At 40.5% G+C, this 19,205-nt stretch overlaps 1 long non-coding RNA gene across 1 annotated transcript in view; it reads left to right on the top strand.

Moving 5' to 3' along the window:
* LOC134740270 (uncharacterized) overlaps positions 1 to 19,205 on the top strand; it is a 50,023-nt gene that overhangs the window by 6,370 nt on the left and 24,448 nt on the right. Inside the window, exon 2 of the long non-coding RNA XR_010127608.1 lies at positions 10,019 to 10,881. This is a non-coding gene — a long non-coding RNA (uncharacterized LOC134740270). The remainder of the gene's footprint in view (positions 1 to 10,018; positions 10,882 to 19,205) is intronic.

The raw sequence follows: 19,205 nt of genomic DNA, 5'->3' as shown, positions 1-19,205 counted from the left end.
GTGGCAAACCAACCAAATGATCATGATTAATCACCCCCCAGCCCTTCATTGCAAACAATGGGACTGCCTCGGGGGCAATTTTGGAAGTCTCCATCACCTCCAAATTTTGATAGGGGTTAAGTTAGACTCGGTCCTCACTTTCGCACAAGGTTGCATAGAGCTTCATGGTTTGCATGAAGGTTTATTGTTTGCCCTCTTATACATGTTATTTTATTTGGTCCCCAATAATAGGGCACCAGGCCATTCTCCTGGATTATTACAGTTGCCTCCTATCTTCCTCAGTGTCCACTCTTTTTTTTTTTAAATTGAAGTACAGTTAATAAAAAGCACGCTGAGAATGATGGCTCGTGCCTGTAATCCCAGCACTTTAGGAGGCCAAGGTGAGTGGGTCGCTTGAGCTCCGGAGTTCGAGATAATAAAAAGCACAAGTCCAGCTGTTTTGCTTTGATAAGTTTTGACAGTTGTATACACTGGGTAACTGCCATATACAAAAAGAGATACAATATTTCCATCGCCCCAGAATAATCCTTCATTTTTTTCTTTCCAGTCAATGTCTCCTTCCCCTAGGCAACTGCTTTCTGATTTCTATTACTAGGGACTATTTTTTCTGTACATTGATTTCGTTTCATATCATTGGAATCATACAGTATGTACATATCTGTGCTTTTTTCATGGATTTAAGACTCATTCATGTTGTGTGTATGAGGAATTCCTTCCATTGTATTGCTGAGTGGTATGCCATTGTAGAAATACACCACAATTTGCTTATTAATTCATTTTTTTGATAGAAATTTAGTGGCTTTTTTCTTCATCATCTTTGCTACTATGAATACAACTGCTATAATAAATTTTGTACAAATATTTTGTGAACATATGTTTTCATTTAACTTGGATAAATACCCAAGAATGAAATTACTAGGTCATAGGGTAGATGTATGTTTAACTTTATAAGAAACTGCCAGACAGTTTTCCAAAGTAGTTTGTCAGATATATGAGTTGTCAACATCCAGTCTTGCTTCCTCCAGTCATTTCTCCTCATAGGCTCCAGAGCAATCCATTTAAAACAACCTTGATCCCATCACTTTCCTGCTTAAACTCCTTCAATGGCTTCCCATTGCCCTTAGGAGCAAGACCAGACATTTTTCACGTAGCCTGCATAATTTGGCCCTCACTTTCCTTTCATCTTTGGCTACTCCTTCCTGCATCTCCCTGCCCGCTGGTTTTCTGTGTTCTGGCCATACTGGGTATGTTTCTACTCCTTGACTGTGAAGCTCTTTACCCACTCAGGGCTTTTGTACGTGGCGTCCCTTTTTCTGGTCAGCCATTCTTTTTTTTTTTTTGAGATGGAGTCTCGCTCTGTCGCCCAGACTGGTGTGCAGTGGCGCGATCTCGGCTCACTGCAAGCTCCGCCTCCCAGGTTCAAGCCATTCTCCTGCCTCAGCCTCCCCAGCGGCTAGGACTACAGGCAGCTGCCACCACGCCCAGCTGATTTTTGTATTTTTAGTAGAGACGGGGTTTCACTGTGTTAGCCAGGATGGTCTCGATCTCCTGACCTTGTGATCTGCCCGCCTTGGCCTCCCAAAGTGCTGGGATTACAGACGTGAGCCACCGCACCCGGCCCTGGTCAGACATTCTTCATCCACTTTCCTCTTTGCCTATTTATTCTTCCAGTCTTAGTTTAAAAGCAACTTCATCAGGGAGTTTCCCTAGGCCCTGTAGACTAAGTTAGATCCCCTGTTACATGTTCCTGTGGGGCCCTGGGCTTCCCCTTCCTAACATTCACTGCACTGTTGTCATTTTACAAACTGCATATATTTATTTCAATTTTTGAATAGCTTATACATTCATGTTGGTTCAAAAATTCTCAAAAGATATTCTGTCAAAAGTTTTATTCCCATCCCTGTACCTATTTGTCTGGCTTCCCACCCCACATTTTTTTTTTTTAAAGGAACTTCTTGATATCAGTTTTTTTCTCCGGATATTTTTTAATGCCTATACAAGATTTTATGTACATACACATATACACAAACATGTATACACATACTATACCATTATCACTAATACCATTATAGTATAGTATAATACTGTATTTGCATATATTAGCAAATAATGAATTACAAATACATTAGTGTTATACTATTAGTATTGCTAATACTAATGTATATAATTTTTACACATACGCACACTCTACACACTGTTCTGCACCTTGTTTTTTCCACTCACTTTTATGTTTTGGCAGTTTTCCATTTCAGAACTTATAGAGCTTCCTCATTTTCTGTCATTGATGCCCAGAGTTCCACTCTATAGATGATCTAGGCCTGTGCTGATGGCCATTTAAATTGTTTTTAATCTTTTGCGATCATAAACAATGCTGCAATGATAATAATCATATACAGATGTTATTTCTTATGAATGCGAGAACACTTGAAGCATAATTTCCTGGAAACCAAATTGCTGGTACAAATTGTATAAGAGTTTGTATTTTAAATTATTATTATTTTTGAGACGGAGTCTCGCTTTGTCGTCCAGGCACAATCTTGGCTCATTGCAACCTCCGCCTCCCAGGTTCAAGCGATTGTCCTGCCTCAGCCTCCCAAGTATCTGGGATTAAAGGCATACGCCACCATGCATGGTTAATTTTTGCATTTTTAGTAGAGATGGTTTCGCCATGTTGGCCAGGCTGGTCTTGAACTCCTGACCTCAGGTGATCCACCTGCCTGGGCTTCCCAAAGTACTAGGATTATAGGCGTGAGCCAATACACCCGGCCTTGAGTTTGTGGGGTTTTTTTTTTTGAGACGGAGTTTCGCTCTTGTTGCCCAGGCTGGAGTACAAGGGCGCAATCTTGGCTCACCGCAATCTCCGCTTCCCAGGTTCAAGCGATTTGCCTGCCTCAGCCTTCCCCAGCAGCTGGGATTACAGACATGCGCCACCATGCCTGGCTAATTTTGTGTTTTTAGTAGAGACGGGGTTTCTCTATGTTGGTCAGGCTGGTCCCAAACTCCCGACCTCAGGTGATCCGCCCACCTCAGCCTCCCAAAGTGCTGGGATTACAGGCATGAGCCACCGCACCCAGCCGAGTTTGTGGTTTAATAATTTTTGACAAATTGCTTTCCATGGGATTGTACCACTTCTTATTCCCATCCACAATATTTAAGTGCATGCGTTTCCCCTTGGCCTCACCCACATGTGCTGCAGAACATTTGGACATTTGGAGATCTGAGAGCAGAAAAACATTATTTCAGTGTAGTTACTTTTAATTTGCATTTCTCACATTAGAAGCTAAGCATCTGGTAGGATTTGTTTTATTTTTAATTATTTAGTATGTTGTAGATATCCAATATATCTGTTGATATAATAATAAAACATACGTATTATATATTAATATATAACATAATGTATTATATGCTGTATATGTCTTAGGCATATATATATATATATATATATATATATTTTTTTTTTTTTGAGACGGAGTCTTGCTCTGTTGCCCAGGCTGGAGTGCAGTGGTGTGATCTCGGCTCACTGCAAGCTCCACCTCCTGGGTTCAAGCCATTCTCCTGCTTCAGCCTCCCGAGTAGCTGGGACTACAGGTGTCCGCCACCACACCCGGCTAATTTTTTGTATTTTTAGTAGAGATGGGGTTTCACTGTGTTAGCCAGGATGGTCTCGATCTCCTGACCTCGTGATCTGCTTGCCTCAGCCTCCCAAAGTGCTGGGATTACAGGCGTGAGCCACCACACCCAGCCTGGCATTAATATATATTAAGCATATGTATTATAGATTTATATATATACTAATGTAATGCAATATTAAACGTATGTATTATATACTTATATAAGTATAATATATTTATGTTCATGTAATATGTATTACACATATGTATATATAATAAATATTCTTATATAATACATATTATATATTTCTAAGTATAAAATATTTGCAATACATATGCTTAATATATATTATATTGACATACATATATTTATGTATAATATGTATTATAAGTATATAATACATATGCTTTATATTACATTAACATATACATATACATACATACATCTATATAGGCTAAATAAATGAAAAACTGAATGATGATCAAAGAGCTTAATATCTGTGTGTTTTAAAGACATGGAGCTTGTAAGTGGAGACTTTCTGGGACCAAGTACAGTATACTTTTTTTTTTTGAGACGGAGTTTCTCTCTTGTCACCCAGGCTGGAGTGCAGTGGTACAATCTCAGCCCACTGCAACCTCCACCTCCTGGGTTTAAGCCTCAGCCCCCCGAGTAGCTGGGACTACAGGTGCAGGCTGGTCTCAAACTCCTGATCTCAAGTGATCCTCCTGCCTCAGCCTCCCCGGCTTACAGGCGTGAGCCACCGAGCCCGACCTAGTATTCTTTTTATTAGTCTTTGCAGCTCGTATTTCTAGGGTAGTTCAGAAGGAGAAAAGAAAAGAAGATGTCACAAAAAATGAGAAGGTAAGGCCGGGCACAGTGGCTCATGCCTGTAATCCCAGCACATTGGGAGGTCAAGGTGGAAGAACTGCTTGAGCTCAGGAGTTCAAGACCAGACTGGGCAATATAGTGATACCCCGTCTCATTTTTAAAATTAAAAAAATGAAAAGGTAAAATCTTAGCTCTCCTTTCTTATCAGTATTACTGTTGGGCTAGTTTACATGATGCCAGGTATTCTATTCAATGCCAGCTGGAGAATGCCAGCTCAGGGTCAGCTTCTGAGATCTTATAACTGTGTTAGGAACATAACCTTTAGAGTCAATCAGACCTCGGTATGAATTTTAGCTCTGATATTAGCGGTGAGACTGTCTTCTCCCTAAGATGCTATTTCTCCACTGGTGAAAAGGAGATGACAATGCCTGCCTATAATAGAAACCTTGAGGTATCTGCTTAGCCCTTGATTCTTTCCCTCCGACTGCTCTCCTCCTCTCTGTACCATGTGACTCCAGGCCCCTGGCAAAGCTGATTGGACCCATGGTAGACTGACTCAAGTTAGCTCAGTCAGAATCTAAAAAATCCTTAAGAATCCTTAAGAAGATTCTTCCAGAGTTTCTGTTAATTCTTGATCTGGGTAGTGGGGGTGACACCATGACTGGGTAACCCTATCTGACTACATGTTGGAGTTTGAGGGGGCCCAATAAGTAACCTCCCCTTTCCTTGCCTCACTTCCAAACCAATTAAGTGATTCATGAGGTTATGGCAGAGGAGGAGTAACGCATGAGCTTTTTGCAGATAAACATAGTTTAGTGTGGCAATGCTGAACACATAATGAGACAGACTTTTCATAGACAACCCTGAATAGCCAGAGGCTGCCCCACATAGATGGAGGGGAAAAATGCGAGGGGAAACAGTTGAACTATGAGTGCTTTGTCCCTTCCCCAAATTCATGAACCAAAATCCAGGAGTGTAACCCTAATGGAGGTTTTTGTACTTGGAAACAAGAAGGTTTACCCCAACATAGAGATGCATAGAGAAGCAGGGTCAAAAGACAATACCCCTTGGAGAAGTAGGTCCAGTCAGTGTTCTGACTTCCCAGTTTCTGATCCTTGTCTCTCTTATGAAGCTCAGCCACACTTCCTGCCCTTGAGTTCTTCCAGATACACATTATTTATAATTATGGGTACCCCTTTATTTAAACTCTTTCAGGTGGGTCTTGCAACTGGTAACCAAAAACCCCTTATTAAGACTCTAAGTCACACTTTTTTTTAGGGTGAAGTTTATTTATTTTTTATTATTTATTTTTTTGAGATGCAGTCTCATTCTCGTCACCTAGTCTGGAGTACAGTGGTGTGATCTTGGCTCACTGCAACCTCTGCCTCCCTGGTTCAAGTGATTCTCCTGCCTCAGCCTCCCAAGTAGCTGGGACTACAGGTGCACGGCACCACGCCCGGCTAATTTTTGTATTTTTAGTAGAGACGGGGTTTCAGCATATTGGTCAGGCTGGTCTCGAACTCCTGACCTCAGGTGATCCACCCACCTCGGCCTCCCAAAGTGCTGGGATTACAGGTGTGAGCCACTGCATCCGGCCTTGGGTGAAGTTTAAATAAAGAAATGAATGTAGGGCACCTAGCATGGTAGACTCAATATATATTAAGTTTTATTCTTTACTTTTTGATGAGAAAGAGGATGGAGCAAAGCTCCGAGGCTCAGTCACTCAACTCATTTTCAGTTTGAATATGACACAAAACAAACCCCCAAATTTTGAAATGTCTACTTGAAGGTCAAACAGCCATTAAAAGTAGCACATTTGCTATGAAAACGTTACTGAAGACATGTCTATCACAGGCTGGAAAGACAGTGTTTGTTAGTAGCTGGAGTCAGATATACTTGGATGGTAATTCAGGTTTCAATTGCTACTAACTGGAAAGTCTTACAAAAGTCATCACCTCTGTAAGCCTAATTTTTTCAACCATAAAAGAAAAAACTAATTTGTTTGGTTGTTACAAGCACAAAATATGCTCTTGGTACATAGAGAGTGCTCAGTAAATGACTGTTGTTATTATTGTAATATTCTGAATGCTTTCAAGAAGGGTCAGGAGGGCCTTCCTTTCTGTTATTGAGAGCTACATGCCTGATTATGTTTTCATTTTTGCCTTGATTGCCAGGGAGTTCGGAATCAAATTTAAAACTTAATCATGGCAACCCTGCTACTATTAAGGTTGGCATATTTGTAAGTCCCTTTTCCTGGCTCTTGATTTTCTGCTTCTAAAGCTTGTCAGCCAATGAGAAGCAGCTTATCAACTGGACAAGACTAGGGCATGCATATAAATGTATACGAACACACACACACACACACACACACTCCAGTTAAACAGTTATTTTTCAATGCAGTTTTCACTTGGGTAATTCCCTGCCAAGAGAAAACATAAATCACTTTTCAGTCCAGCATCCAGGGGCTCTACAAACCAGTCCAAGAGAAATTTAATCTGGGTCTACGTAACAGAAACTGGGCAGCCAGCCAGCAAATTTTTGTTTTGTGTTTTAAGAGAAATGCAACATGCTCCTTGTCAAGTGATGTCTGGGGTGATCAAGCTCACCCCCACAGGGCCAAGGGCTAACTGCGGAAAAGGTAGGTTGGCGGCTTGTGCTAAAGAAGGGCCTTTGAAGGGTCAACTCCCCTCGGTGAGTTAAAGGCTTCAGAAAATGCTACAGAACGCAATACTGAGTCTCAGCATTCAGGATGTTGATTCTAAAAGTGTCACAGATCAGAAGCTGACCCCGGTTGGGTAGGAGTGAAGAGGCAGAGGGTAGGAGGGAAGCTGTGGAAATAAGCTGGGCTCTCGGAGGAAAGGAAGCCATACTGAACCTTTCACTAAAGGTTTTGGGGAGCCCTTGGACCATTTTAAACAATGTAGTCTTCCCTACTCTTCAACTCAACATTGATTGCACCAGGACTCAGGAGTTTCCTCATTATCATGTAATCACTATAACAACTCTTGGAGATAAGTTTTATTACTTTTCTTTTCCAGTTGAGTAAACTGAGAGTCACTGAATTGCCTAGGATTAAGTAGCTAGGTGGAGTCAAGAATTGAACCCAGGTCCAAGAGCCTTCAAGTCCAGTTTGCATTTTCCAGTTTGGCTCCAATGCAAGCGCAGTAGCTTATTGAACTCATTTTTGTTTTATCTATCCCTTACTTCTTGGTCCCAGGTCTCCAAAATTTAACAGAGTTTGGTGGGTTGTAAAAGTCAAACATGGCCTCATCATTTTGTTGTTGTTGTAGGCCCTAGAAACGGCTGTAGGAGTTGGCAAACTAAGTGCACTCTGAGGCCAGCAGCCCTTTCTTCTCTGAGCACATTCCCTGTTCCTTTCCCAGTCTTTGGGAGAGGAATTTTGCCCATGGGAGCTGTCTCAGGTGTCGACCTTTCTGTGCCTCCCTAACACATTCCTGCATCTAAATTAGAACTGGTCAATGTTTCACTCCCCCGCTGTCCTCCCAGCCATGTCTTCTGAAGCTTGTGAACAATTAACCACCAGCAAGCAGCCCCTGTTTTCCGGCTCTCGATCTTACCTCCTTAGAAGCCTACCTACATTTACTGCTAGGTGTCAATGATCTACCAAGCTTGAGAAGCACTGGGGCTTCCTCTCCATTCTTTAAGGATCCTCTTGTATACCCTTTTACAATGATTCTGATGATATATGATTCTTCTCAAGGAAATATATCTTAGGGAATAACCAAGCCAAAGCACCCACATTGACTCTTGAATCGTGTTTTCTGTTGGGAATTCTTACAAAGAACTGGAGAAAACGGGAAAAGATTCCAGGCCAGTTCTGTCACTTACAAGCCAGGTGATGTTAGCCAAGTTTCTTAACTTCTGTGGGTCTTCTTTTTACACTTACTAAATGAGGAGGGTCATTCTTCCCTCTTAAGTTTGTTATACAGACTAAATAACAGTGTATACAAAAGTGTTTGGCCCAGACTAGCAACTTAATCAGTTTTCTTACATAAGAAACTGTAGTCTAAAGTTCATATGATCATGAAATACTGGAACTAGAAAATGCCTTGTAGAGCTTGTATAACTTTAACAAGAGAGGAGGTCCAGAGAAAAAGTTTGAGATATACATATTCTATGACCTTTCAGCCAATTGGTGGCCTATAGTCTAGTTCTGCTTTGTCCATTAGAAATATAATGTATAAGCCATACATGTAATTTAAAATTTTCTAGTAATCACGTTAAAGAAATAGAAGGTGGTTTATGCTGGTAATCCCAGCAACTTGGGAGGCTTAGGTGGGAGGATCACTTGAGTTCGAGACCACCCTGGGCAACACAGCAAGACCCCATCTCTACAAAAATATTTTTAAAAATTAGCTGGGTGTGTTAATGTGTGCTTGTAGTTCCAGTTTTTTGAGAGGCAGAGGTGGAAGGCTCACATGAGCTCAGGAGTTCGAGGCTGCAGTGAGCAATGATCACACCATTGCACTCCAGCCTGGGCAACAGAGACCCCGTCTCAAAAAAAAAAAAAAAAAAAAGTAGACAGGAACAGGTGAAATTAATTTATTAATTTTAACATATATTATTGAACCTGATGTATGTGATATATCATTTTAACATGTAATGGATATAAAAATTAATAATGAAATATTTTACATTTAGTAGCCCCAAAAAAGGGCTACTAAATTTTCAAAATCTGGTGTGTGTTTTGCATTCCCAGCACAATCAATTCAGACTAACCACATTTCAAGTGCTTAATAGTCACATGAGGGAGGACCTACAGTGCAGGTGTAGTTTAATTCAAGCCAGCAAACATTTTGTGCACCTGTTATATGCCAGGAAGTCTGTTAGATGCAGGAATATGAAGGTGAACAAACATACCAGGGTAATAGGCAGACAGCTCTGGAAAGCACAAATTATAATTCAATGCTGGGTGTCCCTTCCTGTCTGGGCTGCTGTATTATTTATTCATATGTTTGATTGAGCAAATGTAGAAAAATATTCTCCAGAGAATATCTATATTGTCAGGGCATTTTCTTCTACTTAGATATCAAGGGATGGAAAGTATTTGTTTTTACTGAGCTACTACTGTGTCCCAGGTATTATATCTGCACTTGACAGGTATTGTCTCATTTAATCTTCATAGTGATGGTGTGAGGACATTATTTTGCCCATTTTATTTTTATTTTTATTTATTTATTTTTTTAGAGATGGGGTCTTGCTATGTTGCCCAGGTTGGTCTCTAACTCCTGGTCTCAAGCAATCCTCCCATCTCAACCTCCCAAAGTGCTGGGATTACAGGCAAGAGCCACTGTACCCGGTCATATTTTGCCCATTTTAAAGAGGAGGAAATAAAAGTTGTGAGTGGTTAAGTAATTGTTCATCTGATTTATTAGAGGTAGACCTGGGACTCAATCTCAGAAACAAGGCATGTTTAACTTGGTCAGTACTGTCTCATGGAGATTTGGAGAGAAGAATGTTCCTTGGCCATTATTATTTTTATCTATTTATAAACATTCCCAAAGTTTCCTGAATAATTTGACTGGAGCTTTATTTTAATAATGACTTTCCATTCCAGGTGACCAGTGGTCCTCCTTTCTGAAGGCTCTTGCTACAAAGGAAAGATGAGGATATTCTATTTCTTGATCCCTCTCAGCTACTGGGAGCTGCTTTGTGCCTTGGAAGCCTCAAGCTGAAATGGATGTCAGCCTCAAGTTTAACTCCAAGAGGGTTCACCTTGTTTCTTTGAACAAAATTTGCTGCCCGTTGCTTCCCTTTGCCAGGAGTGGTGTTCCCTTTTCCATAGGTCTGGACCACTGTGTCTCTAGCTTCCGCTCCTGGATACTTGGTTATTGTGTGTTTCGGTAAAAAAGCATCCACAACATGAATATCCACTAAGCTATAACAGGGCCTGCTGCAACTATAGTATTTCCTGAAAAAATATCAACTGCCACAAGGGCCACAAATAAAGTTTGTGAACTTGGAATAACCATGGAGAATGAAATGTTCTGATTCAGATCATCAGTGGGATTTCATTGGGAAATCTCCCACTGGGCAAGAGTAGATGATGGAGTAGGAGAAACAGTCACTAGAAAAAGGTGATACTTTGTATCAAGAAACAATTAAAAATTAGATCACATCCTGAAACATTAAGCATATGCCCCTTTGTGAGGCTTGCCTGGCTGAACTTGAACTGGATTGAGTGAATAATTTCTTAAAAACAATCAAAATCACAGATTTATTCTATTTGAAATACTTATATTTACTTATATTTCATTCAGAAATTAGTTAACAAATAATTTTTGAGTAACTTGGGAACTGTTCTAATCATTAAACATGTAAGTTTGAAGAAAGTAAGGATGAATCTGCCTACATGGGGCTCTCAATCTAGCGAGAAGCAGATAAGAAGACAAATGTCAGGGAAGATCACACAACCTTCAGGTAGCATTTAAGCTGAGCCCTCACTAGTTGCTAAGACTGGATTTCAGAGGTCAGGTTTTGATATACAAAATTTAGGAGCTGGTACATGACATTTAAAACCATGGGAATGAACGAGATTTCCTAGATAGAGAGAAGAAAAGAATATTGACATTTAATATTGAATGGAGGAGGAGGAGCTGAACAGGGAGACCAGGAAGGAGCAGACAGTGAACCTGGAGCATGAATAGGAGAGTGGGTGTCATGGAAGCCAAGAGAAACAAGAATTCAAGAAAGAAAGTTTCTCACTGTGGCAAATGGCACTGAGAGGGAAAGTAAGGCCATGGAATGATGACAATGACAACAGTGACGAAGGATCATTGAGTATGGTATCATGCTGACATTTGTTTCTACCCAGGCTAGGTAGTTACTGAGGGGTGGTAGCTAAGGCAGGGTGGGTTGAACATGAGGAAGTGAAGACAGAACATGAATTTTTGGAAAGTTTGGCTACAATGGGAAGTAGAGAAATGGGGTAATATCTGGAAGGGGAGGGAATTGAGTCAGTAGGGTTTTGTGTTTTGATTTTACGGTAGGGCATCTAGATAGATCATGTTTATGTGCCTATTCCCACTCTGTTCTCTCTTCCTGAAGAGTCTCCTCTGGCAAACTCCATTCTGTAAAAGTCCGTACGTAAGTGTCCTGTTCTCTGTCAAACATTCCTCCCAGGCCTAGATGTTGTCTGTCCCCAGGCTTCCATGCCATTATGTGTACACATTATCTGCCATAAGCTTACCTTGTTGCATGGCAATGGAAGTTTTTCCTCCCTCTCTCTTCTTCATTAGACAAGAACAGGGTCTTGAAGAGTAGAGACTGTGTCTTCTCAAGTTCGGACTACTGGCACAGGTAGGTGCTCAGAACTTGGCATCAGGAAGATGCTCATTAAATATTTGAATAACAAATAAGTAAATGAATGAATAGACTAACTGAGTTTGAAGGCAGTGCTATGGCAGATTTTTCTTATTTTATGAATGGAAAAACTATGGCATAGAACAATTTGGAATCTGATAATTTTACAAATTAGTAGGAGTGCTGGAAAACAGTAAAATCTTCAGTCTTGCTCCTTGAGCTGTTGCCCAGGTCCCTCTCTGGGACTGCACTACCAGCCCTAAAAAACACCTGGGGCTGATACCCTCACATTCACACCAAACCGCAGACCTCACCACAGAAGCACAGGCCTTCATGCTGGTGTCTACAGTCTACTTGTAGTTTGATTTTAGCAACATTTGCCAAGTTGAGGCTGGGAAGCAGCTGGTGGACAAAGGGTGGACGCACTTTTCTGAATCTAGGGGGAGACCAGGTTAGGGCCGTGCTAAGTGAAGCTGATAGGGTGGGTGGGCCAGGCAGGGGAACAGGCAAAGATATCCTTGGCTCCCTTAAACTTGGGCTAGAAAAAACAAAAGACATGGCTCAAGGAGAACCACAAGGTGTCACTGTTGATCCTCAGCTAAACAAGAACTGATTTGGGCAGGGACTTGAGAAACACTGCAAAGAACTTGATTTTGCAGATGAAGAAACAGAGGCCCGGGGAGGTAACATGATTTGACTAAGATCATGTAACAAGTTAATGGCAGAACAATTATGAGAAACCAAGTCTCTTAACTTTCAGACTGGCAGGACCACTTTCTCCCATTGCTGCTATGATGGCATTTTGAGATGAGGAGTAAGCCATCTCTACAAACATTCACTCAAGACAATGGCTTTCAATTAGAAATAGAACAGAAAAAAAACGAGAGAGAGAAGAAAAGAATGAAAAAAGCTCAGCATTCACTCTCACATGTGCCTTATTCAAACTGCTGGGCTAAGATGCCAGTGCCCACAATGAGAGAGTGGCCCACAGGGCCTCCGTCTGTGGCAGGCTTGAATACCCGAATAGAAAAGTATCAGGTAAAGGATTTCATTCTTTTTATGGCTCCAACTTAAAAAGAGTCTGGTTCCCAAGGAAAACAGGAAGCCAAGTTGCTCAGCAAAGAATTGGCTGAAACCTAAGTAGGACCCAGATAAAAACATTTGCTGGATAGAAGGATGTGGGCAAATTTCTGGGCCCCACTGCTTGGGGATGGGAAGCTGTGAGGCAGAAGACCCTTTGTGAAACAGTGACCCGTAGACCAGGCATTCGTGCGGATGTCTGAAAACTGCGAGGTAGCGGAGCAGTCATAAGTTAGTTGGTTTTTTAACTCCAACTAACTTTGCTCCACCAAGAGTCTCAGGAGGTTTTGCCTATGCTCTTTGGCCTGACTCCCACTAGGCCCTTCCGTGGTGGCTTCTACTGGAGCCGCTTTCTTAGTTCCCAGGTTATCATTAAAATAATAATAAAATCAAAGAGCTCTGCTGTTTTCTTAGGTAATATCATTCATATGCGCTCATTACAAAAACCAAGATACCAAGTAGCAGAATGAAGAAAATAAAAGACATCTGTAGTGTCTCCGTTCAGAAATAATTGCTGTTAGCATAATGCTATATAGATTCAGGCTGCTGGCCTATGGAACACCTGGTATATGTCCTCGGCCCTGGGTTTAGAGCTGTAAAGCTGGCACACACTAATCTCAGCTCTCACAGAGCCTGCGTTCTAATTGTCTGGGAGAGACAGACAATAATATTTTGTAAAAAAGTAAAATATATAGGATGTCAGATTGTGGTAAATGCTATGAAGACGGAGAAGGGGATGGGGATTTTAATGGTGGTGAGGTGGCAATTTAAAAATAGGATATTCAGAAAGTGACATTGGAACAAAGATCTGAAGCAGATGTGGATATCTGGGAGAAGATTCCTTTCTTTCTGTACATATACAATAATGCAATTATAACATAAACAATATATGAATACATCTTTGATTTAAAATCTTCAAATAATACAGAAATATATGGGAAACAAGGGAACAACCTTCTCACCACCCTCCTATTACCTTCTCCTCTCTCCCAGTAAGCACTTTGGCAATGGTGTGTTCCCTGCCCGAGCTTCGTCTCTGCATTTACATTCATTTCTGTATATACTGACACAATAGCTTCATTTTATTTCCTACATAAATGAGCTCATCCTTTGTGAAGGTGATATCTTTTTATTTTCAGCAAAAAGAGTCTTCTTAACATTTTCTAAAATTCAAAGGTATGTGAGAGCTATAGGCCTCATTACTAAAAATGAAATAGCTAAATGTGATTGCTAAGTGTGGGTAAATGTTTTACTTCTTCCTTTGGGCTAATAATCTAGCATATACTGAATTCTATTGAAATAATTTGTTTCTGCCTCTGTCTCTGCTACTACACAGTGAATTTTTTGTGGCCAGGGAATTATGTCTTCACATCTATTAATTTCCTGTGCTTGGTGCAATGCCCAGCATGTGGTGTTTGGTAAATGAATAGGCAATCAATTATACTTTCATACATTACTGTGGAAGCCTTCCAACACTGGGTGAGATATTGGCTGAGATCAATCATCTGCCCTAATGTGGTCCAATCTTTTCTCCATTGAAATATCTATGTCACTATGGGACACAGCCACTGTGGGATGATAGCCAGGATGACTGTGGTCAGATCCTACAAATCAGATAGTCCGATTTTAAGCATTAGAATTAAAAAATCAAGTAATGAGAGCTACCTTTCATTCCTCTTGCTGAAAGAAAAGAGTTAGGACACAAATGTGCTAAGCACTTGACATAACACTTCTCATTCAAGACACAAAAGTCTCAATGAAGTAGATATTATTTTATGGACAAGGAAACTGAAAATCAGTGATTAATATGGATATTAGATCCGTTCATGTGTCTACCATACAGACTTATCAGATCTTAACATTTCCCTATGTTTGCCTTAATTTTTTTCCCCAGAAATATTACACCAGAGGGCCATGATCACAAATTGATTGATTGATTGAGACGGAGTCTCACTCTGTCGCCCAGGCTGGAGTGCAATGGCACAGTCTTGGCTCACTGCACCCTCTGTCTCCCGGGTTCAAGCGATTCTCCAACCTCAGTCTCCCGAGTAGCTGGGATTACAGGCATGTGCCACCACGCCTGGGTCATTTTATATTTTTAGTAGAGATGGGATTTTGCCATGTTGGTCAGGCTGGTCTTGAACTCCTGACCTCAGGTGATCTGCCCGCCTCGGCCTCCCAAAGTGCTGGGATTACAGGCGTGAGCCACCACGCCCGGCTCCACAAATTTAATTGCGAACACTGGATGGCACATTTAAAAAGCCACTTAAAACAACTTTGTCATTTTAGTCAATAGACATTAATTGAGCCTCGGTGCTGGGCTAAGCTGTACGGATACAGAAAGGTATAAAGCTCTGTCCTTGTGCTCATAGGGACTCACTTTTTAGTGGGAGTGGCAGATGTATAAGTTTTACAGTTGAGAAACTGAGGCACAGAGCGGGGTGGTTACTCTTTCAAGAGGCAAAGCCAGGTTTATACACCGGGGGTCAAACAAGCTGGCCTCCTGGTGGACTGGGAGGCTGCTACGCATTCCTGGTCTGTTGGAACAGCATGGATTCTGAGTGGGGGCACCTCTTCTCTGGGTGGGTCCAACTAGGAAGGGGAGTCAGTTTGACACAATGAAGTCGAATCTGTGAGAAGCACGCATGAGTGTTTTTCTCTCTTTCCACTAACCATCTTTTTGCTGCAAAGAATTAAATTTTTTTCTGGTGACACACACTTCCTGTCAGAATGAGGCACACCCAGCCAGACAAAACCACCCAAAGTAAATGAAGAAAAATCCTTTTAATTCCTCTAGGTCCACAGATTTGGTTTCTGCTGGATTATTGCCATTTTCCCAGGGTCTAAGACAGAAGTGGATTTGGAGAACAGCAAATAAGAACAATACACTGATAAGGGTAACACCAATGACATGAAAACATCTACTATTTATTATCTCCAATTAAAATTCCATATTCTTATAAAAGCAATTCTCACCATAGAAAACTCAGAAAGCTACCAAAATTCGTGTTTATGGGGTTTTTTTTGTAAAAAGAAAACCAAAATCTCTCAGTCTAAACTACAATCACTGTTAACATTTTGATGTATAAACTTGCTTTTTAAATATTATATTTGTATGCATTATTTATTCTGGTCTGGTCATATGACTTTATATGACAAATACTTCCTTATATATTATGCACTTGGTTTTGTTTCGTTTTGAGACAGAGTCCTGCTCTGTCACCCGGGCTGGAATGCAGTGGTGTGATCTTGGCTCCCTGCAACCTCTGCTTCCTGAGTTCAAGCAATTCTTGTCCCTCAGCTTCCTGAGTAGCTGGGATTACAGGTGTGTGGCACCATGCCTGGCTAATTTTTTTGTAATTTTTTAGTAGAGACAGGGTTTCACCATGTTGGGCAGGCTGGTCTTGAACTCCTGGCCTCAAGTGATCCACCTGCCTCAGCCTCCCAAAGCACTGGGATTACAGGCATGAGCCACCACACCTGACCCATTATGCTCTTTCAAATATAATTATAAATACAATATTTCATTATACAGTTGCTCTATAATTTAGTTGGTCAATCTATTGTTGGACATTTAAATTTTTTCCTATCTTTCAGTTATTATATTATTACCACTTTAGCCAGGCACAGTGGCTAAATATGTATTATATATAATTATATATTATTTATATGTCAGTTATATACATTATATATTAGTTTTATATATATAATATATATTATTATTACAACTCTAAGCAGATATTTGCCTTATTGAGTGATATCACTGGCCTCTTTTCTTACATTATCTCATTTCTTTATAAGTCTCCAGAGTAGACATTATTACTGTATTATTACTGTTTTATAAATGAAGGAACTAGAATTCAAGGAGGATAAGAAACTGTCCCAAGGTCAAAGCCAGGCTTTACACCTAGGTCTCTTTAACTCCTGAGCCAACACTACCTATTGCCACACCCTGGGTGTGCCTGGTGCTCCCTAACCCACGATGAGTTTTCTGTCTTACCAGAACATCATTACTTGTGATGTAAGAGTTTTCTTCTACTCTCCTTTGCTCAAAAAATTTAATCCTAGTCTCACTCCTTTCATATTCCCATGAATCCCCTGGCCCCTTAGTAAAATTCAGGTCTTTCCAATTAAACACTCTCCATTTTAAAGTTCCCAGGCAGCTGGACTGATGCGATTGATGGTTCCCAACTGCTGTGCCATGTGCTCTGGTCCTCCTTCCTTCTCAGCTGTTCCCAGAAAGGCAGGCTATGAGGTTAATCACGTCTCTATGCTGTAAAACTGAATCCTGATACACTCACTAAAGCCCTCGTGGTTATTTGTGCCCCATTTGAATTCCCATTTATATTCTCAAACTTTTTCAAAATCTGAGATGCTCTCAGCAACTCAGCACATTCTAAACAGGATATTAAACTTTTAAAAAATATATAAGACTTAAAACTCTCTTCTAAATTCCAGACTTGGAACGGTTTAATTGATACCCACTCAGATGTTTTGAAACTTAACACATTCAAATCAGAATTATTGAAAGTTTTTATATATGCAATGATTACATGTCAACTAAAAAGGGGAAAAAAGGTTCTGCCACATTATAATCCTTTTTTCCAACTGTTTATTTCTGTTATTTTGAAAGAACAATTAGATGGTACTTTTTTCAAAGAGAGTCACATAAAAACTGAAACAAAATATAGATTAATTACATTTTTTGAAAATTGTGTGATACACGATTATGAAATTTGTAGAAATTTTATGTGGAAAAAGAACAAGGGAAATCAAGTGAAATGCTTTGAAGGCATCTATGACATAGGATGCTGTGCTCTTCCTCACCTTCCATTCACTTTTTAACCCTCTCCAATCTGCCTTTTCCACCATTCTCTGAAATTGTTCTCACAAAGGTCACCAGTGACTTTCCAATTGCAAATCCAGGGGAGTTTTTTGGACCTCAGCTTACCTGATTAATTTGAGGCATTTGATGTTATTAATCAATAACACTCCTTTTGCAACTTTCTTTCTTTTGTTGTTTTTTGTTTTTTGAGATGGAGTCTGTCACCCAGGCTGGAGTGTAGTGGCACGATCTTGGCTTGCTCTAACCTCTGTCTCCTGGGTTCAAGCAATTCTTCTTCAGCCTCCTGAGTAGCTGGGACTATAGGCACACGCCACCACGTCTGTGCCTGGCTAATCTTTGAGGTTTTTTTTTTTCTTTTTTAAGTAGAGATGGTGTTTCACCACATTCGTCAGGCCAGTCTCGACCTCCTGACCTCAGGTGATCCACCCGCCTCGGCCTCCAAAAATGTTTGGATTACAAGCATGAGCTACTGGGTCTGGCCACAACTTTCTAGTCTCAGTGTCATCACAACCAGTTTCCAGCTTCTCTGACTCTTCTTAGCTACCCTGTTGTCCTATCACTCCCTGCCTCTTCCCCAGGGTTCAACCTCTGGTCCACTTTCCTTCTCACACTTCATAGGAAAATACCACTCAAGATCAATGCCTCCCCTCTCACCACAACCTATGTCTCTATCCAAAAACTCTTGGTATTTTAGTTCAGACTGTTTTTAGCTATTTTACTGCAGAGTTGGAATTTAAGAGTCTGGAGCTTGCAAATACAAACTTTCATTGCACTTGATTGCTGCTGTTCTGTGAACTCTCATTACCTTTTCCCTGGGTGGCTGCTATATATCCTGACTGGTTTCTCTATCCCTAGTCTCATTTCAGATCCATTCTCAACACTCTTTTAGAATACTTTCTAAAATATGGAAATCTGAGTTTCCACTTCTGCTATTGGCAGAATAGTTTCTATAAGACCAACTCTTCCACAAATAAAAACAGCAGACTATTGAAAAAAAAAAACACCAATACAAACCTGAAGGCTATGGAGAAGAACCAAAAACAAATGCTAGACAAGAGTCAGCATTTGGACAAAAAGACTATCATGTGTGAAGTGTGCATTTTTAATAGTTTTGTTTTGTTTTGTTTTGTTTTTTTGCCTGAGGGCAGACCCCAGTGAGTACTAAGCAGGGCAGCTAAAATGCAGATAGATGCAGTCTTACCAAATAGAAGAACAAGAGGGAAGCATTCAGGGTAACTATAGCAGCTGTAAATTGGGATCAAGGGCAGGAGGATCCAAGAAAGGATACAACAATGGAAAAGGAGCCCAAAATTTTATGTATAAAACTCTACCTAAGTCTCTGGCCATTCTCTGAACTATGCATGTGTGAGACAGACGTCAAGCAGCCCAACTAAGGCCAAAACAACTAAACAGAGATTTCACTTGGTGTCTATTTTAGTGAGAGATATTTAATTTAGCCATGTTAATTACTGGCTAAAACAAACAAACAAACAAAAATAACACTTTTTGGATGAAT

This window comes from Pongo pygmaeus, chromosome 9 (assembly GCF_028885625.2).
Source record: "Pongo pygmaeus isolate AG05252 chromosome 9, NHGRI_mPonPyg2-v2.0_pri, whole genome shotgun sequence".
Taxonomy (NCBI): domain Eukaryota; kingdom Metazoa; phylum Chordata; class Mammalia; order Primates; family Hominidae; genus Pongo; species Pongo pygmaeus.
This window is presented reverse-complemented; position numbering and strand designations above follow the sequence as displayed.